Source organism: Carassius gibelio, chromosome A1 (assembly GCF_023724105.1).
Source record: "Carassius gibelio isolate Cgi1373 ecotype wild population from Czech Republic chromosome A1, carGib1.2-hapl.c, whole genome shotgun sequence".
In the NCBI taxonomy this organism is placed as follows: Eukaryota; Metazoa; Chordata; class Actinopteri; order Cypriniformes; family Cyprinidae; genus Carassius; species Carassius gibelio.
Genome location: NC_068371.1, coordinates 31,179,665 through 31,191,101, shown reverse-complemented (window position 1 = coordinate 31,191,101; position 11,437 = coordinate 31,179,665). Strand labels below are relative to the sequence as shown.

Below are 11,437 nucleotides of genomic sequence, written 5' to 3'. Positions count from 1 at the left end.
AGGTCCTGACTCTCTGTGGTCATTAAAAATCCCAGGATGTCTTTCGAAAAGAGTAGAGGTGTGACCTCGGCATCCTGGCTCAATTCGCCCATTGGCCTCTAACCATCATGGCCTCCTAACAGTCCCCATATCTGCTGATTGGCTTCATCACTCCGTCTCCTCTCCATCAGTAAGCTGGTGTGTGGTGGGCGTTCTGGCGCACTATGGCTGCCGTCGCATCATCCAGGTGGATGCTTCACACTGGTGGTGGATGAGGAGATACCCCCTGTCTATGTAAAGCGCTTTGAGTGCCTAGAAAAGCGCTATATAAATGTAAGGAATTATATAACTGTGATTTCAAATTTGTTGTGGTTGCTAATGATATTAAAGTTTTTCTGTTTCAGATCCTGGCAGTAATAACACAGGGTCCAACAGTCAGTTTGGTCAGCTCTGGGAAGGTGATTCAGTGACTCTGCACTGCATCAGTGATTCAAACAGAATATCTGATATTCAGATGTGTTACTCTATTGTCTCTTTTACAGGACGTCTGATGATACTGTACATATCTGTCGGTGTGGTTTGTGGAGCTGCAGTTATCATAACAATGCTTATTTGGTAATATGTGTTTAATTTACAGGTATTACATTCAGTAAAAGAAACATTTAGCTGTAAGGATAACTTTTTGTAAATATCAATTTTGTTGGAAGATTTTTTTTTTTTTTTTTTTTTTTTTTTTTAGGAATAACATTTCATTGATATTGACGATTTAAATATTATCACATAGTAGAAATGCATCAGAGTCCAATATTGTTATAATACAACATATTAATTATCTACTCTTTTATATAACACATTCATTGTTTTTAAGGAGCAGCAGGATGAAAAAGAGAAAAAACACAACTGATACTCAGGTGAGAAAAAATAGTTTTGTAATCAACAGCCCCATCAATAACTACGAGTTATGACTTTATAGTGAGTTTATAATTATTAGTTATTTATTTTTTCTTTATTTTTTTCTTTGTTTCTTTAATGTTGAAGAATGATCATTCCAGATCTGATAATCAAATATATACAGCATCTGATGTTGAGTCGACTGATCCTTTATATGAGAATGTTACGGTAAGTTGATGTTATAATCTGTTGATGTGAATGCTAATGTAATTATTATTATTATTATTATAGATGACCTAATATTTATTTATGTTGATTCCTTTTTTTTATTATTTTATTTTTCCGTTCTGTATTATTTTCCTTTGATGGCAAAGATGAATCATTCCAGACCTTGTGAGTTTGAGATGACTGAACCTGTGTATGAGAATACAATAGTAAGTGTTTTCACTCATTGCCTAGAATATCAAATGTCTATTCACTAAACATATGGTGCTGACAATAGAATTTACTTCTCAAGATCAAATAATCAAATTCATTTTTATACTGTCCAGGAATTTGAACTATATAATTTATTAAGTTATAAATTTATTTTCAGCATGACAAGCTGTAGTGCTTCATCTCTCTGTGGGTGGAGCCCTGAATGATTGACAGCAGTGTCTTGATTTACAGAAATGTATTTACCAATTGATTTTATCCAGAGAGACTTGCAGACGATGAACCTTAAATGTTCAGTAATTTTATTTGAGATAAAGCATGAAAATACCATATTAATTGGTATAAAAACAGTCTTCATTCAGAAGAAATGCATCTAAAAACTAATATAATCATGTAAAATCTCACTGTATGCAAAGTGTTATATATTCTGCTTATTCAGTTGATTAAAAGATTGTATACTGCCCTTTTAATAAAGTGTATTTTACTATTTTGGATGCAGCCAGTCTATCATTTTACAGAGCAATTAGTTAAGCTGATTCAATTCAGAAAACGTCCTTTCTCACATCACTAGTCTGATTATAATGAATGAATGAAACAATCCAGCTCTCAGAGCCCTCTACAGAAGAAACTCCAGCTACACTAGTCTTGGGTCACACAAATGTTTCATCATCAACTACATCTTTGGTGCGTGTGAGCTTCAAAGGCTCGTACTTCCTGGATTGAGAGCTTCACTCAGAGAAAAAAAATTGATTTGATGTGAATGTATGGTATGTGTTTGGTGCAATAATATCACCAAAATCTGTCTTCCTACAGATGTCAGAATATGTCTGTGACGTCAAGCACTCGTCTGTCCATCATGAGGGTCACATGATCACACAGTCAACATGAGAGAGATGCTGCCTCGAGTTTGCACACGGTTTGTTTTCTCACCTCTCTCGTTAGAGAGGAAACTGTGTTTATGGCCATATCTTATATCTTTTTTTCACAAGATAACCAGCAGCAACAGAAGGGACACAAGGACAGAGTCAGAAAAAAATAAAAGATGAAACCATGATGAAGATCAAACGATGAAAACCTTTATTTGGGCTGACCTGTTATAATGTGTTAGTTCTACTTCTTCAGCATGTTTAAAGCATTTTAACAGATCAATATATAAGATTGAAAACAGACTGATCATCTTTAAAGTAATTTGACTTCTTGATGTTATTCTGTTGTCATCTGTGTGATGACACTCAGTTTTCTTGTTAAAACTCTTCTTCTGCTTTATGCTGTAAAGTGTTACATCCTCCTGCTAAAATATAAGGCGTTGACCACATAAAAACCTCTTTACTGGTTTTATCCTGATCATTTTTAGTGATGTTACTGGTCATGAGTGTTGGTGCACCTTTTTATCCACCCTTCACAAAGAAAAGAAGCTGCGTTGTAGTGTTTGACAGTATTTTGGGTGCTGTCATATCGCTACACCATACAATTTGCAGAAAGAAAAAGCTCAAAAGGTTTTGAGGTTAATGTATTGCAAATATATATAAAATTAACAAAGTTGAAATAGAAAGAGTAAAAGAGTATAAACTCTTAGGAGTGATTCTTAGACTCAATATTAGCTGGAGACCACAAATAAACAGCATATGTACTAAATTAGCGTTTTATTTTAAACGTTTTATCATTTTGGCAACAAACATATAATCGGAAAGGTCTGAGTCTCAGGATTTCATATTTGGTTGTTATTTTGAGATAGAAGTAAAATTCACAGAGAAATCCAGAGAAAAAAATATTATTATGCAAAATTAAAAATAGTTTTGATGACTCCCAGTGGCTGTGTGTGGTATGACGCCCTAAATAAAATCTCACAGGAACCAAAATTTTTTTTCATATCAGCTTCAAGTTTATAACATAACTTATTTAGACACAAGGCTTTAATTTTATACCAATTTTAGAGTAAAACCTGTTATGTAAAATATTTATAATAAATAAAATATAATAAAATTAATATAGTGCATATTATCCACTTTTTATCCATAAAAAATCCACTTTTGCCAAAATCTGCTAATTTCCTTCTTTAAAAGGAGACCAACCTTATGTTTATATTCCAAAGCGTTCATAAATTACAGCAATTTTAGTTTGGATAGTGCACCTTAATGCCTCTTTAAAAAAAATGGGGGGTGACAGGTTGTTCCAATGATACATTTATATTACAAACCCTATGTTTCTGCCACATGAGATTCAGAAGTATTATAACAATTAGTTAAAATCTTTTAACAAACATAAGCCCAAAAAGCTTAACCTTTGCGGACACACACAGATATAAAAAATCAGCACATGAATCTCAATAATGGTGCCAATCAAAAATATTTAGATAAACTGAACAATTCAGAACTTCACTGAAAATCTGCTAAAGTCACAACAAAAACAACAGCAAAAAAATATAAGCAAATATGTAGAATTAAACAAAATAATAGGACAATTCAGCTGCATAATTTTTTCATGTTGCAATGCATGCTGGGAGTTTTGTACTATGCTATTACCCAACATGCATTGCAGCAAGGTACATTTGATTGTCACCATTGTTGATATTCATGTGCTGACTGTTGATGTCTGTGTGTGTCATCGTCAATTAACATTTTTTCATGCTTGTTAAAATCTTTTGATTGTTGCAATATTGCTGGCTCTCATGCTGCTTAAACACACAGTTTGTGATGTGAATATATTAAAGAAACAATTGTTAGATTCTTTTAAAAAAATGCAAATCAGCCTGTTTATATAACCACCATCACCTGACCTCAATTCTATGTAACTATCTTTAATGCCGCAAATGTGTTTAACAAACACCGTCACATCAGCCAAAAAAGACAGAATTGGAAATGGAAACACTAATCACTGTTATGGTGACACACATTAGAGTTAAACCTCTGGTAATTCTCAGTACAAACTTGTGTAGATGTCTAACAGAAATAAAGTCAGTCTGGTTAGTAATAAGTGAAGCTGGTAAAGCTGTTTGTGGAGTTGTTTAATCCTCCTCTGCTGAGATCTCCAGAGATTTAATGTCTTCTTTTATCTTCAGTTGATTTCATCTAAGGTTGTGGCTGAAGTCAGTTGTAGTTCTTGTGTTTCTGCTCATCTCTTTTTCTGTTATTTTCTTTCCTTCAGTGATCCTGCTTGTTAACAGGCTTATTAAGGCTGAAATTACTTCATATTTAATATATACACAGATTTTGTGCCATCATTCCACGCTGCATGTGGGTCAGATCATCTTTTCATGGGTGCCTGATGTGGGCCGGATCTGGGCCGACACAATGTTGCTATGTGGGACAAATGATACAGCGCACTAATATATATATATATATATATATATATATATATATATATGATTGGGGTGATTTCAAAATACTTGATAATACCCTAGATAATACTCATCCCATGTGAATAGGGCTTAAGTCACTTCTGTGTTGGTCTAATGACAGACTGTGGCTGAAGAATGTTGTAGTTTGTGCTCTTATAACTTTTTCTCTCAGTGCTTGTTCAAAGCAGGTGCTTGAATGATTGAATGTTTCAGGAACATCACACTAAACTTAAATAACATTCTACTAACATTTAGGAAACTGGACATTTTTATATTCTTGGAATGTTACAAATCAAGGTTCTTAGAATGTTGAATTTTAAATCAAAATTACGTTGACAGAAAGTTTGAGGAACATCATACCTTTTAAAAATGTTCCTCTAACATCAAGAAAACTGGACATTTTTAATGTTCCTAGAACCAACAATGAATATTTTGAGAACACTCAAAATTCTGTTAGCTGGGTGTTTGCTTTAGTGGGCTCTTGACCCTTGACTTCTGTTTTAGTTTTTTTCCTTCTCTCTCTGAGAAGAGGTGGATGTTTTGGTGCCAAACATCAATTATTGAATTGTTCAGAATCTAATCTCTGATTAAATAGAAGTTGTGTAATTAGTTTGATTATAGTAAAAGTGATTCAACGAGCCAGTGGTTCTCTGATAATCAGTTAATATAAAGGATTTTCCAAACAGTTTATGCACACAGACCTTCTTTCTACAGTGACAATCAGTCACACACAGACATCAATACATAAACCTCAACAATCCTGACCTTTTTTGTTTGTATGTTTTGCAATGTTGCAATGCATCCTGGGTACTATTTTAGTTCAAATGTCATTTATCCATGTCTCCCAGTATGCATCCCTGCATAAATTAGGAATTGTCACTTTTCTTTTGTTCTTAAAAGGGGGGTGAAATGCTATTTCATGCATACTGAGTTTTTTACACTGTTGAAGAGTTGGATTCCCATGCTAAACATGGACAAAGTTTCAAAAATTAAGTTGTATGTTTGAAGGAGTATTTTTGTTCCCAAAATACTCCTTCCAGTTTGTCACAAGTTTCGGAAAGTTTTTTTTCGAGTATGGCTCTGTGTGACGTTAGATGGAGCGGAATTTCCATATATGGATCCTAAGGGCACTTCTGCCGGAAGAGCGCGCGCTCCCGTATAGCAGAGCACTGAGAGCACAACAGACTTCACTGATCAGAGCAAGAGCATCGCGAAATGTCACAAAAGAAATGTGTTTTTGGTTGCCAGGGCAAGACAACCCTGCACAGATTACCAAAAAAAAAAAAAAAAAACATTAAGGGACCAGTGGATGGAGTTTATTTTTACAGAGCATCAACGGAGTTGTGCAAGTGTTTGTGTTTGTTCCCTGCATTTTGAAGATGCTTGTTTTACAAACAAGGCCCAGTTTGATGACTGATTTGCACATCGTTTATTTCTTAAGGATAATGCAGTCCCAATGGAAAAGGGTCACGATCGTGTGTAGGAACCACATGCGGTGAGTAAAACTGCTTCAAATATCTCTGTGTTGTTAACTTAGCTATCAGCGCGTAAGCACATCAAGTAAACAGCATGCGATGTTGTCATCAAACTGCACTTTCCACATTTGTGGGGAAGTCGTGGCCTAATGGTTAGAGGGTTGGACTCCCAATCAAAGGGTTGTGGGTTCTAGTCTTGGGCCGGACGGAATTGTGGGTGGGGGGAGTGCATGTACAGTTCTCTCTCCACCTTCAATACCACGATTTAGGTGCCCTTGAGCAAGGCATCGAACCCCCAACTGCTCCCCGGGCGCCGCAGCATAAATGGCTGCCCACTGCTCCGGGTGTGTGCTCACAGTGTGTGTGTGTGTGTGTTCACTGCTCTGTGTGTGTGCATTTCGGATGGGTTAAATGCAGAGCACAAATTCTGAGTATGGGTCACCATACTTGGCTGAATGTCACTTCACTTTCATCTTTCATCTTTCTTTCATCTTTCATGTACAGCTTAAAAAAAAAAAAAAAACGACGACGACATAAAGTGGAACTTAGTCATTTTCCAAAACCGCTAAGCAAATATATACAGTTTCAGTACATACCACATAGAGACGTCGTTGCTGATGCTGCTCTTGTTCAATTTCAGCCTCTGGATCTGATTCTGGATCATAAATAAACGCTGAATCTGACTGTTAGCCATGGTTTGTTTTGGATGTTTTTTCCCTCACGGTAATGTCACAGCTTCCAAACGCTCTCAACGCAAAAGCCTACTGGCGCTCGTGATTCTTTAGCTCCGCCCACACGTCACGCCTCCAGCGGCTTGTGTTTTTCCGGGAAATATCGGTACAGACTATCTTTCTCTTATAAATATAATAAAACTAGAGACTTTTTGGAGTTATGAAGGATGCAGTACTACTCTATATGTACTCAAGATTAACAGGATATTGAGTGAAAACGAGCATTTCACCCCCCTTTAAAGGATTAAGTTATGTTTAAGGTGGAATATTATGAAAGAATAAAGCACTAAACAAGACCAATAACCTTGCTTTATTAACCTGTTAACACAGTATACCACATTTTCACATGATATGTACTTACAAGTTATTTGTCCACCATCAACTACTTGTACTTCTGACTAAGTATACAAAAACTATAGATCTCCTGGAAGATTTGTTTTATTTGGTCTTTGCCATGCCTTTTGCTTTCTGGAAGTAGGGGTATGAACTTGACAGCCTCATGTGACAGGTAGGCTAGAAAAAAAAAAAAAAAAAATGTTTTTCCTGAAATCCTTTATTTGGTGGTTTACTTGCATGTCATTGATAAATAAAATATAGGTAACATCTAGAAAAATATTTACATTAGGAAAATGACAGCTATAAACTGCGGCGACTAGTTGCTGGTGGGCTTAAATGTGCTGTAATTTTATTTGAGTTAAAGCATTAAAATACCTTATAAATTGGTATGAAAACAGTCTTCATTTACAATGTAAAAGTGCATCTGAAAATGAATATAATCATGTAAAATCTCATTGTATGTAAAGTTTTACATATTTGGCTTATCAGTGTATTTAAAGATTGTATATTGTCCTTTTAATAAACTGTATTGTAGTACTGCAGCTTGTGTTTTCATTATTTCCTTTGTATCTACCCACCATCCTCAGATATTCAGAACACTGGCTGCTTCCGAAATTGCATACTTTCTAGTTAGCTAATTTTTTGAACAAGTAATAACTTCAGTATGTTCTATATAGTATGAATGTTTAGTATGAATGTAATCTGAATGTACTATGTTTTCCATTGTATGAACACTTCTGAATCACACCTGAAGCAGTCGGTTATCCCAGAATTGTTTGCCTACTCTTTTATGAGTACTGTGAATATGGACATACTACTTTTTTCTCATACAGTTTTTCACGTACTATATAGTATGTAAGTATATGATTTTGGATGCAGCCAGTGCATCGTTTTACAGAGCAACTATTTCAGCTGATTCAATTCAGAAAACTTCATTTCTCAAATCACTAGTCTGAATATAATGAATCAATGAAAAAATCCAGTTCTCAGTGCCCTCTACAGAAGAAACTTCACCTACACTACTCTTGGGTCACACAAATGTTTCATCATTAACTAAATCTTTGGTGCGATTGAGCATCAAAGGCTCGTACTTCCTGGATTGTGAGGTTCAGTCAGAGAAACAAATGTGATTTGATATGAATGGATAGTTTTTCCAGGTATGACATTCACAGTGCAACAACATCAGCAAAATCTGCCTTTCTATCATTGTCAGAGCAACGTATATGTGACTTCAGGCACTCGTCTGTCCATCACAGGGTCACATGATCACACAGTCAACACCAGAGAGATTCTGCTGTGAGTTTGCACACAGCTGGTTTTGTCACCTCTCTGCATTTATGGCGATATCTTATATATTGTTTCACAAAATTTTACTTCTTGATGTTATTCTGATGTTGTCTGTGTGATGACACTCAGTTTTCTTGTTAAAACTCTTCTTCTGCTTTATGCTGTGAAGTGTTACATCCTCCTGCTAAAATATAAGGCGTTGACCACATAAAAAATTATCTTTACTGGTTTCATCCTGATCATTTGTAGTGCTGTTACTGGTCATGAGTTTTGGTAAAACAGGTAAGAACAGGATTTTATAATCATTCTGTAGACGGATTATTTTCAAATATCTTGCGTGTGTTTGAGCTGGACAGGGGCTAGTTGTCACAAGTGGAAGTTCTCAGTAACTAAAGGTTCAGAAGTGGTTTTATATGTTGGTAGCAATCACACTTTCTCACACTAGATGTTTTAGATGTTGATGTCACCACCGGGTTTATTCTGTAGTTTCAGCAACAAGATGATCTTTATCAGCAGCTTTTATGAAATGGAGCTCAATTTGCACTGGCTAGTTAGATGAACCTCGCAGACACCAGTTCAGGCAAAAATTAGCCTCAATAAACACTGGCATCTAAACAGTCAACAAACGGTAATATCTACATGTTTACTGAAATTACAGTAAGAGTTTAAAAGACTCTTTACAGAAATAAAACTATGTTTGCTCTAGGTGTTGCTATGATGATGTCAGTCAGAATGGCTCCTCCTCTTCCTGTGATCTTTAAGTGAGTGAAGTGACATTCAGCCAAGTATGGTGACCCATACTCAGAATTTGTGCTCTGCATTTAACCCATCCGAAATGCACACACACAGAGCAGTGAACACACACACACACACACACACACTGTGAGCACACACCCGGAGCAGTGGGCATCATTTATGCTGCGGCGCCGGGGAGCAGTTGGGGGTTCGATGCCTTGCTCAAGGGCACCTAAGTCGTGGTATTGAAGGTGGAGAGAGAACTGTACATGCACTCCCCACACCTACAATTCCTGCCGGCCTGGGACTCAAACTCACAACCCTTCGATTGGGAGTCCAACCCTCTAACCATTAGGCCACGACTTCCCCACACATTATCCTCATGATTCACTCCAAGTGACTGCAACACTTCAGAAACACTCAAGAGATTTAGCATTATTATTTTTTTTTTTTATTTCTTTTTCTTTTCTTTTTTTTTAAGTGGACATCCATTTGTTTAAAATGAATTCTGTGTTTCAGTGGTTTCTGCTGATTGGGGTGTGAGTTACAGTTCTTCACACATCTGTGCACTAAAGAACTCATCAGTGATAATGAGCTGCACTTATACATACCCTACTGGATATAAGATTGAGAAAGTGTTCTGGACCAGAAACATTGTAAAGGGGAAAGAGCCTCCAGATCTGTGTAAGGATCCTGAATACAATCAGAGACTTCAGTATCTGGGAGAAAAACAGCAGAACTGCACCATCAGACTGAGTCTGATGTACTGAGTAGCTACTGTATTTTGTGTATGTTAATTACAATGAAAAACATAGTGGGCTCCAACTGCTGCAAAAATAAAAATAAAAACATAATAATAATAATAATAATAATAATAATAATAATAATAATAATAATAATAATAATAGTTTTGTAAAATCAATTTAGTTGTATTTCCATAGAATATTAAGTATTTCAACTTAAAAATTGAACTTTTGTTAAAATAACTTTATGAAAGTAAAGGTGAAGCAGCATTAAGTTTTCAATACCGCAGCTCAAGTTCACTTAACCTATTTTGATTAATCTTCTTAGTTTACCCAAATATATAAATATTATATTTAAATATAAAAATACATTTATATAAAATTTCAGTTGTAAATATTAATATTTTACACTCATTTTACTTTTATATTCCCATTCAAAATTATTTATATTTCCAATAATAAGTGATCTGATTAAATGACTTCAAATCAATTACATTTCTCAAGATTCCAACGGAACTTTATCATTTAAAATAACTAAATAACTATATTAAACTAAAAACCTAAAGGATTAGTTCACTCAAAAATTTAAATTAGCTTATGTTTTACTCACCCTTGAAGCATCCTAGACGTATATGACTTTATCTTCCAGACAAATTCAGTTGGAGTTATATAAAAAATTGTCCTGGGTATTCCAAGCTCTATCGTTGCAGTTAGTAGGTGTTACAGTTGAACAGTCCACATGTTGTCAAATAAAATTCATAATAAAACATGCTACAGAGAGCTCCCGGGGATGAACAAAGGCCCGCTGTAGTGAATCCATGTGTTTTTGTAAGAACGATATCTATATTTCAAAAGTAATAAACACTCTTACACCTGTTTTTTTTTTTCATAAGTGGATCCGTTCTGGTGGGTGAACCAGCATGTAACATCCGCAGTGTGTGTGCCTCTGAGATAGTTTTAGACAATAGTTTACAAGAGCAAAAGAAGCAAAGTTTCCTTACTTTAGAGAAGGAAAACAGTCTCCTCTTGGTTTGTATCAAAATTTTTCATTTTTCTTTACAAATCCTCAGTTTCTACTTCTTATTCGTGACTGGTGTTATGTTTTGTTTTGTTTTTATCACTAATCACGCAACACCAACGTCTTACATCATCCGCTGGAACTACTTCAGTGTATGACAGTCAGCACAAGTGAGAGAAAAGTTTTGAACACGTTTGAAATATAGATATTTTTCTTATAAAAACACATGGATTTGCTACAGGGGGCCTTTATTCATCCACCAGGGCTTTCTGCGGCATGTTTTATTATGAATGTGCAAGCTTTATTTGATGACGTGTGGAATGTTCAACTGCAACACCTGCTGACTCAACTGACTCCAATGAAATAGCAGCTTGAAATAGTCAGGACAATTTTTCATATAATTACATCTTTATTCATCTGAAAGAAAAAATGAATCTACACCTAGAATGCTTAAAGGGTAAGTAAAACAC

At 35.4% G+C, this 11,437-nt stretch overlaps 1 long non-coding RNA gene across 1 annotated transcript; it reads left to right on the top strand.

Annotated features, from left to right (window-relative positions):
- The first annotated feature begins 296 nt into the window (after nucleotides 1-296).
- Nucleotides 297-890, top strand: LOC127940753 (uncharacterized). The gene is made up of 3 exons (XR_008148967.1): nucleotides 297-437; nucleotides 522-594; nucleotides 848-890. It is a non-coding gene; the product is annotated as an uncharacterized LOC127940753 (long non-coding RNA).
- The last annotated feature ends 10,547 nt before the right edge of the window (nucleotides 891-11,437 follow it).